The sequence below is a fragment of the Pongo pygmaeus genome, chromosome 3 (assembly GCF_028885625.2).
Source record: "Pongo pygmaeus isolate AG05252 chromosome 3, NHGRI_mPonPyg2-v2.0_pri, whole genome shotgun sequence".
In the NCBI taxonomy this organism is placed as follows: domain Eukaryota; kingdom Metazoa; phylum Chordata; class Mammalia; order Primates; family Hominidae; genus Pongo; species Pongo pygmaeus.
In genome coordinates, this window is record NC_072376.2 from 53,726,330 (window position 1) to 53,752,442 (window position 26,113).

Below are 26,113 nucleotides of genomic sequence, written 5' to 3' on the forward strand. Positions count from 1 at the left end.
AATGCTGACAGTGATATGAACAATAAGGTCCAGGCTGGGGTTGTCTCAGATGGAGATGAGGAACTTATTGGGAACTGAAGCAAAGGTTACTCCTGTTATGTTTTAGCAAAGAGACTGGTGGCATTTTGTCCCATCATAGAGAATTGCAAAACTTTGAACTTGAGAGAAATGATTAGGATATGTGGTGAAAGGAATTTCTAAGCAGCAAAACATTCAAGAGTTGATTTGTGTGCTGTTAAAGGCACTCGGTTTTAGAAGGATAATAGAGCATAAAAGTTTGAAAAAATTGCAGCCTGACAATGTGATATAAAATAAAATCCTATTTTCTGAGGTGAATTTCAAGCCAGCTGCAGAATTTTGCAAAAATAATGAGGAGCTAAATGTTAATTCCCAAGACAATGGGGACAGTGTCCCCAGGGTATGTCAGAGGTCTTCACAGCAGCTCCTCCCATGACAGGCCTGGAGGCTTAGGAGGAAAATGTAGGATTGTGGGCTGGGTCTAGGGTCCCTGAGTTGTGTGCAGCCTAGGGATTTGGTGTCCTGCCTTTCATCTGCTCCAGGTATGGCTGAAAGGGGCCAACATACCACTTGGTCCATGGCTTCAGAGGGTGCAAACCCCAAGCCTTGGCAGTTTCCACACGGTATTGAGCCTGCGAGAGCGTAGAAGTGAAAAACTGGGGTTTGGGAACCTCCACCTAGATTTCAAAAGATGTATGAAAACAGCCTGGATACCTAGGCAGAAGTTTGCTGCAGGGGCAGTGCTCTCATGGAGAACCTCTGTTAGGGGATTGTGGAAGGAAAATCTGGGGCCAGAGCCCTCAAACAGAATTGTTTCTGGGACACCACCTTGTGGAGCCTTGAGAAGAGGGACACTGTCCTCCAGACACCAGAATGGTAGATCCAGTGAGAGCTTGCACTGTATGCTTGAAAAAGCTGCGGACACTGAACACCAGCCCATGAAAGTAGCCAGGAGGGAGGCTGTAACCTGCAGATCCATAAGGGCAGAGCTGCCCTAGACCATGGGAACCCACCTCTTGCATCAGTGTGACCCAGAGGCGAGACATGGAGTAAAAGGAGATCATTTGGGGGCTTAAGATTTGACTACCCTGCTGGATTTTAAACTTGCGTGGGGCCTGTAGGCCCTTTGTTTTGTCCAATTTCTCCCATTTGGAACGGTTGTATTTACCCAACGCACATACCCCCTTTATAACTAGGAAGTAACTAACTTGCTTTTGATTTTACAGGCTTATAGGTGGAAGGAACTTGCCTTGTCTCAGATGAGACGTTGGACTGTGGACTTTTGAGCTAATGCTGAAATGAGTTAAGTAAGACTTTGGGGGTCTGTTGGGAAGGCATGATTGGATTTGAAATATGAAGACACAAGATTTGGGAGGAGCCAGGAGTGGAATGATATGGTTTGACTTTGTCCCCACCCAAGTCTCATCTTGAATTGTAACTCCTACAATTCCCACGTATTGTGGGAGGAACTCGGTGAGAAGTGATTAAATTATGGGGGTAGGTCTCTCTTGTGCTGTTTTCATGATAGTGAATGAGTCTCATGAGATCTGATGGTTTTAAAAAGGGGAGTTTCCCGGCACAAGCTCTCTTTTCTTCTCTGCCAAATGAGAAGTGGCTTTCACCTTCTGCCATGATTGTGAGGTCTCCCCAGCCACGTGGAACTGTAAGTCCAATAAACCTCTTTCTTTTGTAAATTTCCCAGCCTCTGGTATGTCTTACTCAGCAGCATGAAAATGGACTAATACACACAGTATCAAAAAAATTCACAACTTTGTAAATGTTATAGCATATTAGATGTAGATATGAAAATTAAAGATTCATCACAACAAAGTAAGCCAGGAGACAGTTTTGAAAATGATAAATGCTCTTCTTATTTGAGAAGTACATTTATTAAATTGAATATCAATGAGCCATAATTGCTAGATGCTTTCACATTTCAGCCTAGCAAAATAAAACTTTCTAATTTTTTAAATGTTGAAAATGTCAATGTATGAAAATTTGAGAAAGAATTGAAAATCATACGGTGTTAGAAGGTAGGAAAGAAAGGAGTTGAAATTCTACAATTAGATTTTTCTGATATAATTATGAAACGTAACACATACAAAAGTAGTAACAATTGCTCAGTTGCCAAAGTCACCATGTTATATAAAATAAATGAAGGTTCTATGTTAAGATGAATAACTTCAAACTTTATTATCTGTAAATAGAATTCAAAATTAATAAATGTGATTTTTTAAGACATCATTGCCAATGCAAAAAATATAAAGTGCATTCTTTAGAAAATATTAGAGGTCTTTTGTAAACCTATTACCAGTATGGATATTCTTAATGACAGATCAAGTTATGAGCTCTCTGTATTATAAATATCCAGAAATTAATAACTCATTAAATATAGATATTACACATACTTTCTTTTTTTATCTCTGCATTAAATATTTTGTTAAATCTATTTTGACAACTACTATACTCCAGAGATAGTTAAAACATAGTTGATTACAGCTTGGTAGACTCAATTTTTTAAAATTATATTTTAATTATTTCTTAATCGATGATATAATCACAAGGGAAGAAAACAAAAGGAAAAAATGACATTCAATGAAAGAGAAGCCTTCTTCTTACACACTGCCCCTGCTCTCCTCTTTCCACATCCAGTTTTGGTTGCAGTTGTCCATTTCTTATATATTCTCACAGAGGTATTTTATGTATATTTAAGCAAGTGTGTGTATATGCATATTCATACATATCTCGTGTCTGTGTGTTCTTATTAAAAGTAACTTCCACTTGCCCATTGCTAGCATTACTATTAAAAGAAAAAAACTTTGTAACTCTGAAAGTTTATTACTGTTGTTTAACTCAATTTTTATATAACATGTTTATATTTCAGACCGTTTTTAAATTTAATGGAGTATCTATTAACTTTTTGAAGTAGTTGATAAAGATCTAGCTACCTTTACAAATTCACTCCTTCTCTTGGCCTTAACTTATTTATGCTTGGTAACATTAGAAAATGTACCTAATTGTGTTTCTTACTCTACCAACTATTGAAACCTAGTAATTAAGAGTTGAAGCTCCTAAATGCAATTAAGCTCCTAAATGCAGTTGAAGCTCCTAAATGTAATTAAAATATGAAACATTAATTAATGAAAGAAAAAAAATGTTCAGTGAGATAAATGTTAATGATGTGATCTCATTTAGCTCTTATACATAACCCTTTGTAAAAGTACAATAGAAAAGATTTTGAATATATCCAGCAAAGCTTATGGTACACATAGTCAGAAATTTCTTGCTGAAAAACTGACAAAAACACATAAAAATCCTTTAAAGAATGCTTTTTGCAGCAATTAACCAAAAAGGCCTAAACCAGAATAAAATCCACTAGTAAAAGGAAAGATAAATTCTGCTATATTTATGCAAATGATACTTTACTACAATGACAATAATTGCAGTGAGATTCCAATATTTACACTGATGAATTCCACAAAAATCATTTGACCAAATAAAAATATTGCAAAAATATACATAAATAATGATACAATTTGTATAAAATTCAAAGTAGACAATGCATCCTATATATTTTTGGGAATATATACATATATTGTCTAAGTATAAAGTAATACTTTTATATATACATTTGCATACTACACATAATGCTCAGTGTTCTTGTCTTTCTCATTTAACACTATACCTGAAAAATCCACATCAGTATATAGATCTACCTGTTTTAGCAGCTCTATTATATTCCTTTGTTTTGGTGTAATATAATTTATTAATGTACATACAATCTTTGTCTCTCCTCTTTTCTTAATCTGACTCACACTAACACAGTCATCATTAAAGCTGCATATTGATGGTAAACTGAACTACATGATTAAAGAAATTTGGGCTTTTAGGTCAATATTTAAAAGCCATCTGTAAGGAAGATAAACCATTTTAAACTTTGTAAACAAATTCAGAGTATAATGCCACTTGTAGAAAGTTTAAACTAGGTCATTAATCTAACATACCACTTGTATATTGTATGTACACTTGTAATGATAGTATGAAGCTACTATGCATGAGAATGATAAACATCTAATTTAAGATAGTGGTGATCTCCAAATATGAAGGAGCATGGAGAGATTCAGGAATATGACACTATATGTGAATTACACAGGGATGGACCACATTGTCTCTGTGTTACTTCTTAAATTATGTATGCATTTATTATATTCTTCATACTTTTTGTATGTTTGATAAATTTCCCCAATTTTTGGGCAGAAGTCAATTCTTTCCCTCATTTATCTCATTACATTAGGGGCACCCAAGTCAGAAAAAAAAGCAACATTTGGGACAATTTTCCATTTTTAAGTTAAATCTTCTAGTTCTTTCAGTGGTTAGCACAATAATTAGCATGTAGTATTAATTTAGTATATTTTATTTATATAGTTATTTTCATCACGTTTAGTCATGGAATAGTATTCATAATCATATATTTGTAATAACCTAGAAAATAATTGACTACCTTAGTAATTTATATAAATAAATTATTAATTTGTCAGGTTAAAAACAAATAATGTTTAAAAAGTGATTACCTATAACTTCCCACAGATACAGGTAGTTTTGGTATTAAAAGATGCTGTGGCAAATTCAATCATAAAATGTTATGTCTATTGTTAAGCACGGAGTAAATATCAAGCCACATTTAGAGAAGAAGTGAAATAATGAAGAAAACAATGGCAAGAAAAAAAAGAGGAAAAAAGTTTTCCTACCTGCCTTGAAATCTATAGACTGATTTGACAAAAATAATGGGACTCAATAATTCTCACAGCAACAATCATTTCCAGCTTTTAATCTCATATTCATAAAAAAACTCATTAGCTTGAAGGCTTGTTTAAATTAATTGTGTTATGTGCTCAGAAGCTGTGAAAATTAAGCAACACACATTATTGAAGAGTGATTTAAGAAGTAAGATTAGAATTGTTTAAGAAGCTTTTAGTTCAAGAGAAGCAATTACACCAATACACAGAACATCAGCTATTTTTCTACATAACCTAACCAGGTCAAACAACTGAAGGAGAGTAAAATTCATTCACTGAGCAATTTAATCCGTTGCAAAGTTTATTAGTGTTTCATTTTGCTGGCATTGTTGGTTATGTGTTTTTATTCTTAAAACTTTGCACTCAAATTTTATACAGTTACTAGGAATTGAGGTCTAACTAGTTTGAAATAGTAACCCCATATATACTAGGAAGAAGCTTACAAATAAACTGTGAAAGGTTGGCATGACTATGTTTTACCATGTGGTACCTATGGATAGCCCACTATTTGCTAGGCACATGTGATAGCATTGAAAGATATTCAACTGTTTCTAACTGATATAATTTGTAGTAATAATAGTTCTCCTACAAGCAGTACATTTGAAAACAGAAAAATATATCCAAACATATCATCATTACTATATGGAAAATATCTATATTAAAACCACTATTTTTAAGCTTCAAACCTACAGTTAGCACCTCTTTTTTTAAGCTGATTTTTACTTTCCATTACATTATCTATGGTAAGTGGATACAAACATTTTCACACCTGTTGTAGTAACTCTTCAGAGGTGGAGCGGACCTGCCACAACAGTGTTGACACTGATGTGCTACACAAGTACCAAGGAAGTGTGAACAACTTTATTATTCACATACTTAGGCTTTCTAGGGAGAATATGGCGAGCTCTCAAGGTGGTCCAGATACATTTTGAGAAAGAATGGAAACTGGCTTGACTTTTATCATGATTAGACAAATGGAGCTGGAGTGAGGTTTCAGCTCTAAGGACTTGCATGATTTGATTTCTCCACCAGTGGAAAGACAGGAAGCACCTGGCTGGCTTTCTTATCAGCTTGGCCATTTATGGGGCAGAAGAGGCAGAGGCAATGGTGGGGCTTGAAAGTTATCTGCAGTCAAATATTAAAAATGGATTCAAATTCATCATTATATCTGAATGTGTCAAAAATTGCTAAATAATGACCTTAACTATTTTTCTTTCTGGAAATGTTGTCATGTGACATACTTCAGAGTTCCAGGCATTCAGGTATAGTGATGGAATAGATTTATGGCTCTTGCACTTTTAGTGTATCAATAAAATTTTATGAGGCCTCTTCTGCCTCATAACTGGCCAAGCTAATAAGAAAGCCAGCCTGGTGCTCCTTGTCTTGCCACTGGTAAAGAAGTCAAACCATGCATGTCCTTACTAGAGCAGAAGCCTCATTCCAGCTCCGTTGTCTAAGGTGTACATTTTAAAATGTAACGTGTATAATTCACTGTATTTATTGATGTCTTGATTAACAGGAACACAGTCACATTTATCAAGTCTTATTACACATGTTAAATCTGTAAGGATTCTACAAGTCATTCCTTTCCCAACCAGAACAGCAACCTCAGACTTACTGGACTTCAAAAACAAAAAATATTTCTGCTTCAAATTATAAGCCTCCTCTGACATGGAATCTGATAGTTTTCATGATCTGCCTTACTCTGGTAGAATTTCTACTCTTGACTAAACCAAGGAGGGCATATGAGAGAAGCCATGAGCTCTAGTGCCACAGACTACTTCATACCCAAGTGAAATCATTTTCATGAGAAAAAGCTTCAAATTTGTTGTATTCCTTTAATCAATTTACAGATTGCTACAGTGTCTATTTTTCACAATTTTGTCCAGTTTCATAGTTGCTTTCATAATGTGGTTTTGCCAAATGCCTCAATCACTCATGTCATAATTTCTTTCTTATTTTGGTTAATTCCATTTTTTCTTTTCTACTTTACATCTTCTATTTTGTTTATTACACATTCTTCATTATCCATTCATATATGTGTATGTCGGTGTCTATTTTAATTTTAATCTTTATTTTTGAATTAATTTTTAATTCCTTTTTTTCTGAGTGTACATATCCGCTTTAAAATTTTTGTTGTCACCTTTCTAATTTAAGCTTATTCTGACTTATTCTCTTATTGCTGCAATTATTTTCCTAGTTGTATTTTCAGTTGGTGATATAGTTTGTATGTTTGTCCCCTTAATCTCATGTTGAAATGTGATCTCCAATGTTGGAATTCAGGCCTGGTGGAAGGTATTTGAATCATGGAGGTGGATCCCTAATGAATGGCTTGGTGCCTTCCCCCTGAGGTAATAAGTGAGTTCTCATTTTGTTGGTTTACATGAGATTTGATTGTTAAAGAGCCTGACACCACCTCCTCTCTTTTTCTTGCTCCTAATCTCACTATGTGACACACCACTCTCCTTCACCTTATGCCATAATTGTAGGCTTCCTGAGGCCCTCACATGAAGCAGATGCCAACACCTTGCTTCTTGTACAGTCTGCAGAACCATGAGCCAAAAATTAATCTCTTTTCTTTATAAATTACTCAGTCTCAGGTACTACTTTATAGAAAGCAAAATGGACTAATACAACTGGTTTTAACATAGTGAGTTAAATATTTCATCTGTTTGTTGGCATGTATGTACAACAAGCTTTCATTAATTTTTCACTTTCTTTCCCTTCCTCCATACTATGATGTGTATCTTGCCTTTACCTCATTGACCATGTCCTACTTCAATTAGATATTTCCAGTAACATCTATTAATTTTAGAGATTTTTCTGGTAGAATGTTTTGGCCAGCTAGTTTAGTAATTTTAGGGTGCAGTATGTACAAATACTCATAACTTTTTATACTTACTAGAACTAAAATATATTTCATTCAGTCCAAGTTGAAAATCAAAAACTCCTTTTGACTTTGACTATTTTTCTAAGGCCTGGCAAACTATTATCCCAAGTGAAGACTCACTAATTAAAGGAAGATTCATTAGAGATTTCTTTTTTTCTTTTTTTTTTTTTTTGCTAAAACATTTTAATCAAATTGATTCATACTGTCATTTCATCCCTAAATATTTCATTATCTTAAAACAAAACTAAAAATGTTTTCTTAAGTAACTACAGTGCATCATTATCACATTTAACAGAATTAACAATAATTCCTTAATATCCTCTAATATTCAGTCCATATGCAAATTTACCTACTTACTAAAATAATTCTTTGTGTTTTTACAGTTAATTTGATCCAGATCTAAAATAGACCCACTTACTGTATTTGTTTTTTTTTGTTTTTCTTTTTATTTTATTTTTTTATTATACTTTAAGTTTTAGGGTACATGTGCACAACGTGCAGGTTAGTTACATATGTATATATGTGCCATGTTGGTGTGCTGCACCCATTAACTCATCATTTAACATTAGGTATATCTCCTAATGCTATCCCTCCCCCCTCCCCCAACCCCACAACAGGCCCCAGTGTGTGATGTTTCCCTTCCTGTGTCCATGTGTTCTCATATAAGTCCCTGTTTAAAACGAAGCAAATGGATAATCAAGGAACATGAAATAATCCTGAAAACCACAGAATACAGGCACAGGACACAGAGATTTCTGTATTCTGTGGTTTTCAGGATTATTTCATGTTCCTTTATTATCCGTTTGCTTCCTTTTAAACAGGGACTTATATTGATATTGGATTATTGAATATTTTATTGGATATTTGATATTAAATATATTATTATATGAATATGGATACATTTGGTGATCTCTTCCAGTTTATGGTTTATGAAAATACCTTATTACCTAGTTACTGTTGATCAGTTTGAATAGTGCTGCAATGAACATGCAAGTGTATGTATCATTTTGGTAGAATGATTTGTTTTCTTTTGGATATATACCCAGCAAGGAGATTGCTTGGTTTAATGGTAATTCTAAGTTATTTGAGACATCTTCAAACTGCTTTTCACAGTGCCTGAACTAATTTATTTTCCTACCAACAGTGTATAAGCATTCCCTTTTCTCCACAGCCTCACCAGCATCTGTTGTTTTGACTCTTTAATAATAACCATTCTGACTTGTGTGAGATGGTGTCTCATTGCGGTTTTGATTGGCATTTCTCTGATGATTAGTGATGTTGAGCTTTTTTTTATTTCTTTGTTTGTCAGTTGTATGTCTTCTTTTCAGAAATGTCTGTTCATGCATTTTGCTCATTTTTTAATGGGATTGTTCATAGTTTTGCTTGTTAAGTTGTATTAGTTCCTTACAGATTCCTTATATTAAACCTTTGTTAGATGTATAGTTTGTGAATATTTTCTCCAATTCTGTAGGTTTTATGTTTACTCTGTTGATAGATTCTTTTGCTGTACAGAAGCTTCTTAGTTTAATTAGGTCCCACTTGCCAATTTTTGTTGCAATTACTTTTGAGGATTTATTCATAATTTTTTTTGCCAAGACTGATGTTCAGAAGAGTGTTGGCTAGATTTTCGTCTAGGATTCTCATAGTCTGAGGTCTTACTTTAAATTTTTAGTTTATCTTAAGTTAATTTTTATATATGGTGAAAGTTGAGGGTCCAGTTTCATTTTTCTGTACATAACTAGCCAGCTATACTAGCACCAATTATTTAATAGGGAGTCTTTTCCTCATTGCTTATTTTTTTCAACTTTGTTAAAAATCTGATATCCATGGACTTATTTCTGTGGTCTCTATTCTGTACCATTGGTCTATGTGTCTGTTTTCATACAAATGCCAAGCTGTTTTGTTTACTGTAGCTTTATAGTATAGCTTGAAGTCAGGTAATGTGATTCCTCCAGCTTTGTTCTTTTTGCTTGGTATTTTTTTGGCTATGCAGGCTCTTTTTCTATTCCATATACATCTTAAAATAGTTCTGTAAAAAATGTCATTGGTAGTTTGATAAGAAAAACACTGTATCTGTAGATTGTTTTTGTAATGTGGCTATTTAATGTTCTGATTCTTCCAATCCATGAGCTATAGAATGTTTTATTTTTTTTCCATTAGTTTGTGTCATCTGTTTTACTTTAGCATGGTTTTGTAGTTCTCTTTATAGAGATCATTCACCTCTTTGGTTAAAGGTATCCCTAGTCTGTGTGTGTGTGTGTGTGTCTATTTTAAATGGGATTCTGTTCTTAATTTGGCTTTCAGCTTGAATGTTATCAGAGTATAGCAATGCTGTTGATTTTTGTATATTGTTTTTGTATTCTGAAACTTAACTGAAGTTATGTCTCAGTTCTAGAAGCCTTTTGGCAGGGTCTCTAGGGTTTTCCAGGTATGTAATTATATTGTCAGTGAAGAGAGATAAGTTGATTTCCTCTTTTCCTATTTGAATGCCATTTATTTCTTGCTCTTGCCTGATTGCACTGGCTAACATTTCCAGTACTCTGTTAAATAAAAATGATGAGAGTAGGCATTCTTGTCTTCTTCCAGTTCTTAAGTGGAATGCTTCCAATTTTTGTCCATTCAGTATAAAGTTGACTGTGGATTTGTCATAAATGGCTCTTATTATTTTGGGGTATGTTCCTTCAATGCCTGTTATCTTGGAGGTTTTTATTATGAATGAATATTGAATTTCATTGAAAACTTTTACTACATCTTTTAAGATGATTTTTTATATATATATATATACACTACATCTATTAAGATGATTATACATATATATGATTATATATATGTTATGTATATATAAATATATATATATTAAAATTTTATTTATGTAGTGAATCACAATTATTGATTTGCATATGTTGAACCAACCTTGAATCCCAGGTATAAAGCCTAGATGATTATGGTGAATTAACTTTTTGATGTGCTGTTGAATTTGTTTTGCTAGTATTTTGTTGAAAATTTTGCATCTACATTCATTAATGATATTGGCCTATAGTTTCCTCTTTTTTGTTGTGTTTGCCTGGTTTTCATATCTGGGTGTTTCTGGCTTTATAGAATGAGTTAGGAAGGAGTCCTTTCTCCGAATAGTTTCAGGATAAGTGATCCTAGCTCTTTTTGCATTGCCTTTAGAATTTGGGTATGAATTTATCTGGCCCAGGGCTTTTTTTTGATTGGTAGATTTTTAATTACTGATTCTGTTTGAATTTATTGAGACTTGCTTTATGGTCAAGAATGTGCTGAATCCTAGAGTATGTTCCATGTGCATATGAGAAGAATATGTATTCAGTAGTTGCTGGGTGGAGTATTCTGTAAATTTCAATTAGGTCCAATTGGTCAGGTGTGAAGTTTAAGTTCAGAATTTCTATGTTAGTTTTCTGACTCAATGACTTTTTTAATGTTGTCAGTGGGGTGTTTCAATTCTCCACTATTATTATGTGGCTGTGTACATCTTTTCATAGGTCAAGAAAGATTTCATTGAGCTTCCTTGTAATTAATGATTTGAATTCTTTATCTGTCATTTCTGAATGTGTGTTTTATTTAGGGATCATGGCAGAATAGCTAGTGTGGTTCTTTGGTTGTGTCACTACATTCAGATTTTTCATGGTGCCAGAATTCTTTCATTCTTCTCATCTAGAAATGCTGGTACTTCTAATTTTTACGATCATTTTCATGCAGGTAGAATTTTATTTTTCTTTTTTTTCCTTGAATATTATTTTTTATTTCCCTCTTTTTTTCTCACCCTCCCCAGGGTGTATGGCTATAGAGAGTGCTTGATAGGGTCTTTTAGCTTTGCTTCTATAGTCCTATGCACTTCTTTGGCAGGTTTTATATTTGGCTATGAAGCTTGACCTATAAGCCAGTAAATGGCACTTACAGATAAGGGATGGCTGTGGCCATCATGGCTATATACTTGATACTTGTTTACTGGCAGAAGCTCTTTGTTGTCTCAGGCAATGGGTTGATTCATGAAATTCACAGTGGCCTTAGCTCCTTACTCAGCCCTGAGCGGGCAGGGGCCACAAAAGGCAGGGCAAGATCTGGCAGGCCCTGACCAGGCCCATGCCCTAATGACAGGAACAAGCACAGCGCCAAGGGAGAATTTGGTGTGCAGCCACCAAGCACCCAATGGTATGCCTAGGCATGGCATAGAGCTGGGAAACATCCTCAGCTCCATGTTCTCTGCAAAGGGCTGGGGGTCAGCCAAAACTCCTAATCCGGGAGAGCAGGTGTTCCAGATGCCTAGATAGCTGTCTAGGCATGAATTGGAGAGGACTCTTCTGCACACGAGAAATGGGGTGACTCAGGCTGCTAACCCAGGCAGGCAGGTGCTCTGAATACATGAACATCTGCCTGAGTGTGTAGCAGATACCCCTCTCAATCCCCTGTACCCAAATGTCTGCATTGGAGTGTCAGGCAACTCAGACTCTGTACCATATGGGTGCTTTGAATGCCTGATGATACGCCTGTGCATAAAGCAGAGAAGGCATCCCTGCACCAGGATCTCTGCACAGAAAGGGTGGGACAAGTCAGGTTGCTGATCCAGGTGAGAGGGTGCCCCAAATGCCTGGAGATATGCCTGATCCTGTAGTGCAAAGGATCCCCCTGCACCAGGATGTCTGCATAGGAAAGGCAGGACAGCTCAGGCTTCAAATTTAGGCAAGCTGATGTTCCAAATGCCTGCAAATCCATCTGAGCTTGGAACAGAAAGAGGCTCACTGCAACATGATCTATGTCCAGGAAGGACAAGGCTCAGGGTGCTGAACCTAGGTGAGCTGGTGCTCCAAATGCCTGGAGTTCTGCTTGGGTGTGGAGCAGAGAAGGCCCCTGTGCACCACAATCTGTGACCATTAAGAGGAGGGCAGCTCTGATGGCTGGTCCCAGCAAGCAGATGTTCCAAATGCCTGTGTTTCTGCTTGGATGTGAAGCACAGTAGGACCTGCCGCACTACAATTTCAGAGGAACAGGCTGGGGCACCCAGAAATGGTATATGCAGATCAGTTCCAGGTCGCCAAGCTGGCCCTAGCTGTGTCTTACCACCCAGGAGAAACTGCCGCTGTAGCAACTCTCTTCCTACCCCAGGCTTGCAGTTGGGGAGAGCACAATTCCAGCACCTACTACTGAAGTTCCTTCCACAGTTCTGGCTTAGGAGGTTCCTATATGACTTATCAGCAGGTGCTTTACACTGTGGCCTGAGAATAAAATGCCTCATGGCCGTGCTTCCTGGTCACTAGAGAATGGCTACATTTTTATGTATGGATTAAAAGTATGGATTAAAAATGATACCCTGCTCTTGGTCCTAGCTCTGACACTATGTCTGCAGATTTTCCTACTGCCTTTCCCTTACAAGATCTCCAAGCCTCTCCCCAGGTTAGCTTCAGGGCTTGGGAGAAACATAGTGCTCCCCATTGGCCTGAGTTGCTCAGTTCCTCTGTGAAAAGGTAAGTCACCAAGGGAGACTCTCTGCCCTTCTCATATACTGAGGCTATCCTCACTTCTATCACTCAGACACCATCATGTAGCCTGTTTGTTGGTGTTCTCCTCCCTGGAATATGGGATGTCCTTCACAATTCTGGAGGATTCCCATTTTCTGTCTTAAAGCTCACAGAGTTGATCTTTATATGCTATCTTGGTATTTTCAAGTGGCTGAGGCATGCTAAAAGCCTTTACTATGTCATTTTTGAAAAATGTGTGCATGGTTATTTATAGATGATCTATATAATATCGAATTGACCTATAAACAAATGAGTACTAATAACTATCTCAAATGTTTTCCAAGTTCATATATTTTAGTAATCTATGAGTAATAAGCATAATTTTAAGCTTGATGGTAAATTAAAAGAAAAATGTCTTCAAAATTTAATGTGGACATTTTTGCCTAGGTACATTGGTCAGATACACTTATACTGTCAGGAAAAAAATTTTTAAGATTATAAAACTCTTGCTTTTATGATTTCATTTTTGATAATTACTTAATTTGTCTGTGAGCTTATATATTTGGAGTTGAGCATTCAGATTATGAGGTTTAGAGAAGTAATCAAAGTGAGGCATAAGGACAACACTCGAGTCTTGTTTTCTGGACCAGCTGTGACTTTTCGCCATACTAAGAGAAACTGGATTTTCCAGGCATTGTCTTCACAGCTGTCATTTGGTTGGGCTCTGCATTTGGTACATAATACAATTTCTTACTGTAAGAAAAGTAGGATGTGTTTCTGGTTAAAAAAAAAAGGTAATGTGTAATGTGACTTTTGTTCAAGGAAAAGTAATTTTGTCCAGTTTAGAAGTTTTTAAGAGTTGTTTAAAATTGAAAAACTAAAGATAATAGATATAAACATTTTGTAAAAGAAAGAGGGTAGAAAATATGTAAGAGGCCATAAAAGGTTTAGGGAAAACATACTGTGTGGTCAGATTTTTTAATAAGATTTTATTAAAACTAGCTTTAGCATTAATAGCACATGGATGCAAAGGTTGGATTTGGTTTTCTTGTTTTAATAAGATTTTTGTGTATATTAATACAATATAGTAAAATATTTTTGTTTACCTTTGGAATGAACAGCAAAAATAATAATAGTAGTGAAAGAGAAGGAGAGATATTCAGTCTCGTCATGGTGTCTTTGTTAGATCTTATGATTGCTCGGGAAACTAAATCTCTTCTCTAACAAAAGGTAAAAGTTTTAGCTTTCTGAAATTTTTATTACTTTGGCTAAATAAATGAATGATTTTACAGTGATCTCTGATCCTATTTAGAACAAGTGTTTTCAGCCTACAACATCTGACAAACTTTTCAAAATCAAAATTTCAAATTTTAAATTCAGTCTTTTTTACCTCAGACTAACCTTTTAGATATTAGGACTTCTAAAAGTTTAAGAGAGACACCTTATAAATATTTGGTATGTTAAAGTCTTACAGCAAGTAGTGATAAATAAGAAACTGTGTTTAACTTCTTTTGGATTATATTCACATAAATTCATTATTAATATGTGTTCCAAAATTGTAGAAGAGTACTAAAATTCTGATATTATTAAGAATTATGATTATTAAGTTAAATTGTTTTATGACAGAAATAATCATTCACAGAAAATTATTGTTTTATTTGGTTCTCCTCAAAAAGCAGTTTATAAACAGCTACGGTTCAAAATTTGCTGTTTGTAACTTACCTGCACATTGCGCACATGTACCATAAAACCTAAAGTATAATAATAATAATAATAATAATAATAATAATAAAAAGAAAATTATGAAAAAGACTGACAAGTGCTCTTGAATACAGGATACTAATAACTTTGAAAATCATGCCACTGGAATAAGTAGCACACAATTCGAGACACTGGTTATTTTACCAAGGCTTTGACTGGAACGGCAAACATTTTACATATGAGCAGACGGCTATGAGGAATTCAAATTGACTTTAGAGAACTGATAAAAAAAAAAAACCCTTGAAATATTGGCCTGGTATCTTGTCTATGTGTTTCTTTTACAAGGTTCCTGACCTGTGGTAAGTAAATAATGCAACTTTCTGACGGGTCCACAAACCTCAACTTGTTTTGGGACCTTTGAAAAATAGAAACCCACCCAATTCAAACAGGTATTGCAAGCACAATCTGATGGCAAACTTTTGCTTGGCTTCTTATCCTTGAGGATTTTAAAAGTCTAATCTTAGTTTCCCTATAGAAAAGTTATAGTAAAGATAATTTAAAGAGAACCTACATAGACAACTACTATTCTTTCTGAACTTTATGCAAATAATCAGGTTACTTTTTTTGTAGAACTCATTTTGCTAATACATTGGTCCTACTATGATTGTATTATTTTCATACAATTTGAATTGTATTTTGAATTATTTCTGGGCTACAAGTCCAAAAACTAACATTTTCAACTTCTTATTCCATTTTTCTGACTTGAAAGCACTAGAAATAGAAACTTTGCTTTTTGTAAAGCCCTGCAAACTGAAGTTACACAAATTAAATAAACTTCAGAAGAAATCACAGCAACTTCTACATAAACAGCCTTCATGTCTGCTGATGTATGGGCTAGTCAGAATGTTCCTAATACTAATTATAAACAGAAAAATCTATCAGATTGCCCCTGCAATCTGAAGATGCTTCAGAGACTCCAGAAAAGCTAGTTTATAGACTACTACAGACTTTAACCTTTGTTTTACTTCTGTTTCCATAGAAATGACTTTTATTAATGATCTGTTTGCCTATATCATTTATGGAGGTCTACCCCGTTGGAAGTGTCATCTCTTGAAATGAGATACAGCTGTTTAACTGAACTGATCTATTCTTTGGACTAAGAGACTGGCTCAAAGAGATATGGGGTGAAATCTTTAAATTTATTCTTTCACCTATTTCAACTTGTTTTTTCACTCCTTTGTCTGTCTCTATCTTACAACATTTAGCCTTCTCCAAAGCTATTAACTTGGTTTTTAATATGCGAAACTTTTTATAGTTTCAAAGTGGGTTTCCTAAAATATAAAAATATTTTACCCCAATATATATATATTTTTGACATATTTTGAGATGGCTCTTAGAGAGGCAACAAATAGGAGTAGCCTGACAAAGCTGCCTTTCATGGGAGAAATTTTCATCTATAGAGAATGTGCATTGATGCAGCCAGGGCTTCCCTCACCTAGCTCTAGGAAAGATTAAAGGAGACGAAAGAAACATATATTATATGTTATTTCTGAAGGTTGCCACCTGTGAGATTTCATTTATATAACAAGACCACTTTTGCTAGCCAAGCCTAATACCCCCTGTCTGCCATTATTTGTTTTGCTGCCATAACATATTTTGCCATAATCCAAGCCCCTAATTATTTTTGTAATCCCAAGATGGTATATAAGGTTCTGCACCCTATTGAGGGTTAAGTAATCTCACGTTGAGGTTACCTGTGTACATGTTAATAAATTTTATATTGTTTTTCTTCAATTAATTTGCCTTGTGTGAATTGATTTTTCAACAAACTTTAGAGAACAAAGAGGTGTTTTTTTTTCTTTTTTTGACTCCTACAGTTTCAATGTGTCTTTTAGTAGAATAAAAAAAAAAACCAATGTAAACAAATATTCATTTTTTATAAATATATTTTACTTCACTGTTCTTTACATAGCAGTTAGTTGCCTTTTAAAAGAAATTGTGAGTATTGCTATTTATTTAATAATACAGTTAACAGAGCTAAGGAGGAAGTTACAGCAATAATAAATGTGTTATCAGTGAAATAATTGCTCTATTGTGGCTTCCTCATTAAAGACCATAAGTCAATGAGCTGTGGAAAAAAAAAAAAAAAAAAGAATCACTATCCATTCTTCTTTTTCGTTTCCAGTTACCTGAAGCACCTTTTTTAAAAAAACACTTTATATGTACCTTTTCTTTTTCCTTTGTTTTTAATGGGTCTTTTTTATGCCATATAATTATGTCTCCTTTGTGAGCCAAAATAAAAATATATTTTTTTAAACAGGTTGGTTAAGCTCATTCTAACTTATTATTATGAATCATAAGGTTTTTTCTCAACTCTGTAATGTTATCATTTTAAATTTTTTATTTGCTACATTTAATTTTCTAAAAATGTGTATTTTTTCTTTATTTGTGTATTTGTTGTATTTAGAAAGTTTTGTATTTCTTCAAGTTCTTTACTTTTTACTTATGTTTTAATGTCTTTAAATGTTTAATTACTTACTTTATCAGTTTATTGTGATATCCTATAATACACATTTGCTTATATAAAAATAAACTTTTCCATTTTCTTTTTTCTATTGCCAAAATATATTTATTTTAATATGCTTACCAGCTTTTTAAGTCATTACTTAGTTGAATGATACTTATCCTGTAACAGATTCTTCAAGAAAGCCAAAGGGGAAAGACTTTCCTAAGTCTGAAATGTGCTGAAAACATTTTTTTTCTCAAAGATTAATATTTAAAAGACAGATGAGGTGCATGTAACATCTGTGATTCACATTTTCTTTCATTCATTCATACACTTTTAATACTGCCTCATTGTTACCTCCGTTTGCCTGCTGGTTTTAAAAAGTCTCATGGGTGTCTGCTACTTTTGCTTTTGTAAGTTATTTTATTTTCTTTGTTCCCTGGATGTCGTCATAAATTTTTTCTATTTGAAATGTAATATTTTTACTATAATATGATTTGGAGTTAATTTTTCTTGGTTAATTTTTTTCAGGTACCTAGTAACCACTTTCAAATCAACAGAATCATGTGATTGTTGCTGTTGTTTCTATTTCTGGAAAGTTTCTTGGAATATACTCACATAGTTTCACTCTGTGTCTCCACCCAAATCTTATCTGCAATTGTAATCCCCACGTGTCAGGGGAGGGACCTGGTGGAAGGTAATTGAATCATAGGGACAGTTTTCTGCCACGCGGTTTCTCCATAGTGAGTGTGTTATCATGAGATATGATAGTTTAAAAGTGTGTGGCAGTTCCCCCATCTTGCTCTCTCTCCCGCCACCAGGTAAGACATGTCTTGCTTCCCTTTGCCTTCCACCATTATTTCAAGTTTCTTGAGGCCTCCGTAGCCATGCAGAATTTTAAGTCAATCAAACCTCTTTTCTCAGGTAGTTCTTTAGAGCGGTGCGAAAATGGACTAATTATATATACATATATATGTATACATACTGTAATTTGTTTATATTTTTGCATTTAAAAAATCTTTATCTTTAGTAACTGATAATTTAGACACTTTTGTGTCTTTGCCAATTTTCCATTTATACTAAACCTAACCACTTAAAAAAATTTGGGGGGAGTCCTTTTTCTTCTCTTGGTTGTTTTTCTGCATTTTAATGTCCCTTATTTAATTTTATATGAATCTATTCCTTTTGGGGACTTATACAATTTACTATGATTTCTAACTTTATATTTTCCTTTAGTTTTCTGATGTCAATAAATTATCTTCAATACTCATTTTTGTCTATTTTTTTATTTTTAGTTTTTGAATTTCTAATTCAACATGTTTTTACATCCTTGATAATTGATTACGTATAACTGTTCTGTTGACTTACATTTTCTTCTCCTTTAGGGTTGTTTTTAACGAATACTTTTTCTCCCTTAATATGTTTGGGATGTTATTTCCTGATGTTCTGCAATTGCTGTGTAAGGACTTTACTTTTTTCTTATTGATTTTTATAATGATAGAATTTTTCAAAAATTATTAGTTTAATGGTGCCCTCTTCCGTCAGAAGCACAAAGCCCAATTACTTTAACACATATATTTTTTAAGTTTGTTTGGGGGATATGGGAGGTTTTGTGAGAATGCCAAATTTATGGCTTTCTTTTGTCTCTCAATATCTTTTTTTTTTTTCTTCCACAATTGCTAAAGGGTGTTTTTTTTTTTTGTTTTATTTTTGTCTATTTTTCCCGCACACATAATTTACGTGTTTCAACAACTAACCTTTAAATCATAAAATTCTTTACAATTGAGCTGACTTCTTTAAATAGCACTTGTAGCTTTAAAGTGTGCTTTTTCAAGTGGCTAATTTGAAATCCCTGTCCTGTCGACCATACTCTAATTTGCCTAGACAGTTTTCCAGTGTTTTTGGGTTTAGAGTGAATTTAATCTTCTCGGTGGTTATTAAATATCCTGCTCAGGTTCCTTTAGTAGTCTACTGTTCTACAGATTTTCTGTCTACATTTGCTTTTCATGAATTCCTTAAGCTGTGCTGCTGTGGAGTGGTAGCCCAAGATGCTGCAAACAGTAATTTGTTAGTATTTCAGTTTTACTCACTGTTATTTTGTAGTTTAATATGATCTGTCTTTGAGTAATGCCAAGTGTACACCTTAATATTGAAACTGTTTTTCCTATCTTGTTCTTTCATATTAAGTGGCAAAAATATTGGGAGACATGTTTTGTTATGCATCCAACTTTGTCCTTCAATACATATCTTATAATCTTTTAAGAGTGACACTTCAAAAAGGAATTAGCCTTAAAAAAAATTTGTCCCTAGAGCAAAAAATAAGATTAGAAAATCAAACAGTGTGGCCTTAGGAAAGTTATTCATCATTTTAGTGCATCGGTGTCCTCATCTATAAAATGTAAATAATAATAGTGCCTAACTGATAAGGATTATTACAAAAACTACATAAAATAACAAGTAAAGTCTTTATAATATTACCAAATACATTTGTTGGTAACACATTAAATTTTATCTTCTCATAATCTTTAGTATTATGTTAATTTTTACTTCAGTGAAAAGAACTGCAGTTATTAAAATTAATTAATATTATGATACATGTAGATATATATACATTAAAATAGTATGCCATCAAATAATATTGAAATACATCAAACTAGGATGTTTTAACATAGGTTTTCAAAAATTAATATAATACTATGTCTTTTAATTTACAATTGAAAGTGTACAAAATTCATTAAACTACTTTATATCTCTAAGAAAATACATTAGAAATGTTCAAAAAATATATGTGTATATATATATAAAGGCAAAGCTCAATGAATTTTTTTGGCAAAATATTCCTATTTATTTTATTTTATTTTTTGAAAATAAAAGTTTTTAAATTGCAATAAGTTCACAAAATATTGTTTTGAAACAACAGCTTCAAATATCATATTCTAAAATAAAATTATGAATATCTCTGCTTTTTACAGTGGTTTCTTCATAGATATTTGGTTTTATTCATGTGTTTTATTCATTGATTTGTTTCCATGCTTTAGGCATTCAAATTTCAATCAGTATATATAAACATTAAAAGCAAAAAAAAAACAACTGACTTTGACTCCCATTCACCTTCCATTTGCTATTTTTAAAAAATCAGTCTATTTTTACTATCTTAAATAAAAAAAAATTTTTACATGTTGATATATCAACTGTAAAATATTCATAAATATATAAGATTTTATAAGACAATAATAGATTTATATGTGTATAGTGTCTGCTTAATAAATAACAGAAATAACATTTGCGAAACATAAATATTCAGTGACAGATTATATTCATAACATGAATGAAATTAATCTCTGCTAAAGATTTTAGTGTACCAAATGTTAACATATTAGTTTGACAAAATTAAGTTGAATAAATAGTTAATGTTAACTTTCTTCTTTTTTCAATCAAATAAATTTTTTAGACATTACTTTGTAGATAACTATTTATTTACTTTAGATTCTATTAGAAGAATTTATTATGATTGTCTATTATAATTGCAAGTTTAAAATTGTATATATTTATAGTAGAAAATGGTATATATATACATATGGTTTATGTATATATTGTAAAATGACTACCACGGTTAGCTAATAAACATGTCTGTCACCTCACATATTTATGTTTGTATGTGGTAAGAACATTTAAGATCTGCTCTTTAACTATTTTCAACTATACAATACAGTATTATCAATTATAGCCATCATGCTTAACAATAGATCTCAAGAACTTATTCACCCTGTCTAACTGAAACTTTGTATGCTTTGGCTAACAACTTCTCATCCTCCTTTCTTTCCAAGGCCCTGGTGCCCACAATTATATTGTCAGCCTCTGTAAGCTTCACTATTTTATATTTCACAAATGAGATTGTGCAATAATTTTCTTTCTGTGTCTGGCCTATTTCACTTATCATAATGCTCTCCAGGTTAATCCATGTTGTCACAAATGGCAGGATTTAATTCTTTTTATAAGGCTAAATATAATTTGATTGTGTATATACACCAAATTTTTAAACCATTCATCTGTTGATGAACACTTAGATTTGTCTCAAATCTTACCTTTTGTGAATAATGGTACAAAAAGCATGAGAGTGCCAATATCTTTTAGCATATAGATTTCAGTTTTTTAATCTATACCCAGAGGTAAGATTGCTGAATCATAAGGTAAATCCATTTTTAATTTTTTGAGGAGACTTACACTGTTTTCCTTAAAGGCTATACTAATTACATTCCAATCCATCGTGTACCAGGGTTGCTTTTTCTCCACAACTTCACCAACATTTGTTCTTTTATATTTTATACATATTTTAAAGTATACAGAATTCAATTTCAAAATTGTAATAACATATATCACAAGATTGAATAAAATCAACAGGAAACATGATTTGTATAAAACATATTTTCTGAATGTGCGATAAGACAAAAGTCTCTTCAATTGTGAAATTAGTCCCCGCATCATTTTTGTTATGCTTCACTGATAAAGGAATAATTTCCAAAATTATGTATATTGCCAAAACCATTGTAATATTTTTATGTAAATTAACAAAAACCACAGAGCTATGCACATAACAATCTTATTATTGTACTTCTGAGCCCATCTCAGAGATGACTAACAGTGAAACAATTCTTACAATCTTAACCATATTATTCTACTTACTTCATAAAAAAAGGGCTAATGATTACAACTTACAAACTTTCACTCAATTGACAACTTGCTAATAAATGGTAAAACTGCAACCAGTACACATAATATTTTTATTATAAAACTGTCAGACTGTAAACAATATTCTATACACATTTTTGAGCAAAAATCCAATTCAAGTTTTATTTTGTTTTCTGAGAATGACCTTAGTTTCCTTCCTTCTAATCAAATGCATAAATAAGTATAAATTACTTTTGTAAAGAAATATAGATATGCAAACCTAATATTGGAAAAATGTCAACCTTAATAGTTTTGTTCATCATTTTAATATGTATTTATAAAGCACTATTTGTTGCATATGTTTTTAGATAATGTAAATTGATATTTACTTTGGAAATTCTTTTAAAGCATGCATGATAGCATAAGTAATTTCACTAGTGGTTTATTTATCAATGTATTATGTATATATGTATAAATGTGGACCATCTCCTAATTCATTAAAGAGAGAGCTGGTGTTCTATATTTTTGCTCAAACTATCTTTTAGCAGGGAACTTGTAATACATAATGCATTTTAAAATTTCAGAAGGAGTGTGAATATTAAAAAGTACTCATTCCACTGAGGAAATAGTGACCTTGAATTTGATGGCTGGTTATTAAAATTTTGTTCTGTTTATGGTAACATATAATTTTATAGATTTTGAAATATGCACTGTAAGCATTACTCTATACTATTTGAATTATTTCTTATAAATGTCCTGTTAACTTCATATAAATTCAAATGTATTATCATTTATAATTTTTTTCCTGTAAAGTAAGACCAGTCAACTCACTTTTCCCATAGACGTTAAGAGGGAAAGGAAATTAATTTTCTAAACAACAAGTCATAATTTTCTTTGTGATATAGAGTTAGCTATAATTATTTTTTCTATTTATATTATCTAAACATTAATAAAATACTATTTTTCTTTGACATACAATAAGCTAACAAAATTACAATTAAATTTCCCTTTGAGTAGGAGTTGTTCAATAAAAATTAGTTATTAATTTGGGGTTTTTAAACATGCCATATAATGTATGAAATAATGTATAGAACCATTAGCTGTTGGGTTTATAAGAAGCCTTATAAACCTTCCAATATAGCTGTCTTCTAGAGGAAAGCGATTATTTCAGATTGCTCCTAAAGAAATGGAACTCAATTCTTCACTTAACATCAGTCAAGTTAAGAGAAGCTCATTCTTTCCTAAGGAAGATTACACCCAATAAAAGACACTTGTTCTCTGGAGAGCTGTTCTCTGTGTTTAAACATTTTAAAATCTCCATTCATTCGTTTATCCTGAATCATTTGGCACCATGACTTTTTTACGGAGCTATGTGGTAAATAGCTGAAGAGAGCCCTCAACACTGTTTTATTTCCAAAGTAAGCTTGTCCAGCAACTTAAATTTTTTCATAATGATGGTGATGTTTTCATTGTTCTTATGAGGAACATTACTAAATCAATGTCCCTATTAACGTTTGGAATTAATAACTCAAAGCAAATGATGCTGGAATTTGATGTCCTATGTAGTTCTGCAGCTTAAAATTGCAATTGCTTCTTTTTGTTTTTTGTTTTTTTTTAAAACCAAACTATCTTTTTAAGTATAAAATGGTCAATATTTAACATTTTAATTTTCATTTGATTATTTATATTTTCAAATTATATACAAGTCTTCCTTATGTGCTTTATAGAATTTGTTCTTTCAGCTTCAATGTATAATTTGATTCTATACAGAATATAAACCATAAAAAAGATTAGTACCTAAAAATTTCAACATATTCATTTGAACAAAGAGAATCCAAAGGTAAACAATGATAGTTACAATATATATTTTACTAAAGCAGCAAATAAAATACCATGAAAACGCTGAGAAAATAACAACTAATCTGGTATTATTTACACTATCAGCCTTGAAAATTCACACTAATATAGCAATCTTCTTCATGTAATGATAATTTGCACACCTGGTTCACTGTGTTATCATCTATATTTTTAAAAATTATTCAGAGTGACTTCAGTGTCCATATGGGTGATTCTTCCTTAATCCTGTTTTTACACTTATTTAATAATTCATTTCTCATGACTGATTTCACCTCATCTCTAACAGCAACAGAAAAGTCATAGCTTTTTATTAGCATTGTCTGATATTGCTAATCTCTCAATAAAATACAAACTCATTTCTCTGCAAATATAAACTCATATTTTACTTGTTCAATTATCCCCATTACAACTATTATTCAATTAATAAATAAGTTAATATTCTTCTTAACTTTACCTGCAATTTGTTTTGCAGTGTTCTTATTTATTCTATGTATCTTTTGTTGTTGAGTAAAGTATACAATTTTTAAATTTTAAAATAAGATTAGAAAATCAAACAATGTGGCCTTAGGAAAGTTATTCATCATTTAGTGCATTGGTGTCCTCATCTATAAAATGAAATCATAATAGTGCCTAACTCATAGGGATTATTACAAAAATTACATAAAATAACAAGTAAAGTCTTTATAATATTACCAAATACATTTGTTGGTAACACATTAAATTTTGTCTTCTCATAATCTTTAGTATTATGTTAATTTTTACTTCAGTAAAAAGAACTGCAGTTATTAAAATTAATTAATATTATATGATATATGTACATATATATACATTAAAATAGTATGACATCAAATAATATTGAAATACATCAAACTAGGATTTTTTAACATTGAAAGCCTCTTAAATAGAAACATTTTTGAAACCTAAATAATTAACAATTTTGGTAGATGTAAAGTTGAAATACTGAAGCTTCAAAGGTTATTGTCTTCAATTCTCTCTCATTACCATTATACAAAGAGATTTTCTAATGCAATAATAACAAATAAAAGTTATTATATTCAACTGGGTATCTTGTTAATATACAAGATGACGATCATGCTAAAATGGATAAAGACAAATTTGGAAATATTTAAAATGTAAAAATTACCTATTTCATTATTCTTGTTTTCTCAATCAAAATGCTTAACTAAAAATGAGACTTTAATTTTCATCACTATTCTGATAAATTTTAAATTATAAATTTGGCCACAACAGTCAAACTGTCTTTCAAAAGTATAGGAACCAAGTTGCTAGTACATAATTGTTCCCAAAGAACACCACTCTATTAGAAACTAGTGTCAAATGTGCTTTACTTCTTAGATAGTTCTAAGTCTACTTTCAAATATTATATATATATTATATATATATATATATATGTATGAACACCGTCAAGGGATATGATTCCAGCATATTCCCTTCTATATATTCCTGGAAATAGTGGTAGTGTGAAAAGATATCAATGTTGTGTAGAGATTTGGAAGCAGACACAGTTTAGCTGAGGGGTCCTTTGACTCTTCACAATTATGTCCACTACATTTTACCCAAATTTCTATAAGTTGTTTTTAATTTTGCATACCCAAATATTTATTTATTATTTTCTGCCCTATATCTTGGAAATCTTTTTTAATCCTTGCAAATATTATTTTTTCCTAAAATTTGCTTCGCTATTAATACAGCTATAACAGCCTTCCTTTGTATAGTGTTAACATTGTATATAACTTTTTCTATCTATGCATTTAAAGGTTTCTTTTTTATGGATTTTGTTTTGTTGTATTTATTTGTAAGCAGGATATAAGTAGGTGCTGCTTTTTAAATACAATCTCACAAGCCCTGTTTTTATTTGCAATATTTAAACAAAGTACATAGAATATTTTAAACAGATTTCAGTATATCATTCTGCTATTTTTCTTTTCCTCTTTTTCTGTGTTCTTTTGTAGTAATTGAGCATTATTTTACTAAAGACAATTTTCTGGACTTGAAAGGTCAATGTCTGGATTATTTTTATTTTTTGCATTTGGATGCCTACTTGTTTCAGCATCATTTGTTGAAAATACTATTTTACTTCCATCATATTACCTTTGCTTCTTTTTCAAAGATCAGCTAACTGTATTTATGTGGGTCAATTTCTTGGCTCTCTATTCTGTTCCATTAATCTATAGGTGTA

At 32.3% G+C, this 26,113-nt stretch overlaps 1 long non-coding RNA gene across 4 annotated transcripts in view; it reads left to right on the forward strand.

Moving 5' to 3' along the window:
• Positions 1–18,066: 18,066 nt before the first annotated feature.
• LOC134739414 (uncharacterized) overlaps positions 18,067–26,113 on the forward strand; it is a 66,520-nt gene continuing 58,473 nt past the window's right edge. For 3 of the 4 annotated variants that reach the window (XR_010126046.1, XR_010126048.1, XR_010126044.1), the window contains exon 1: positions 18,067–18,209. This is a non-coding gene — a long non-coding RNA (uncharacterized LOC134739414). The remainder of the gene's footprint in view (positions 18,210–26,113) is intronic. The other variant, XR_010126047.1, reaches the window with a different exon arrangement.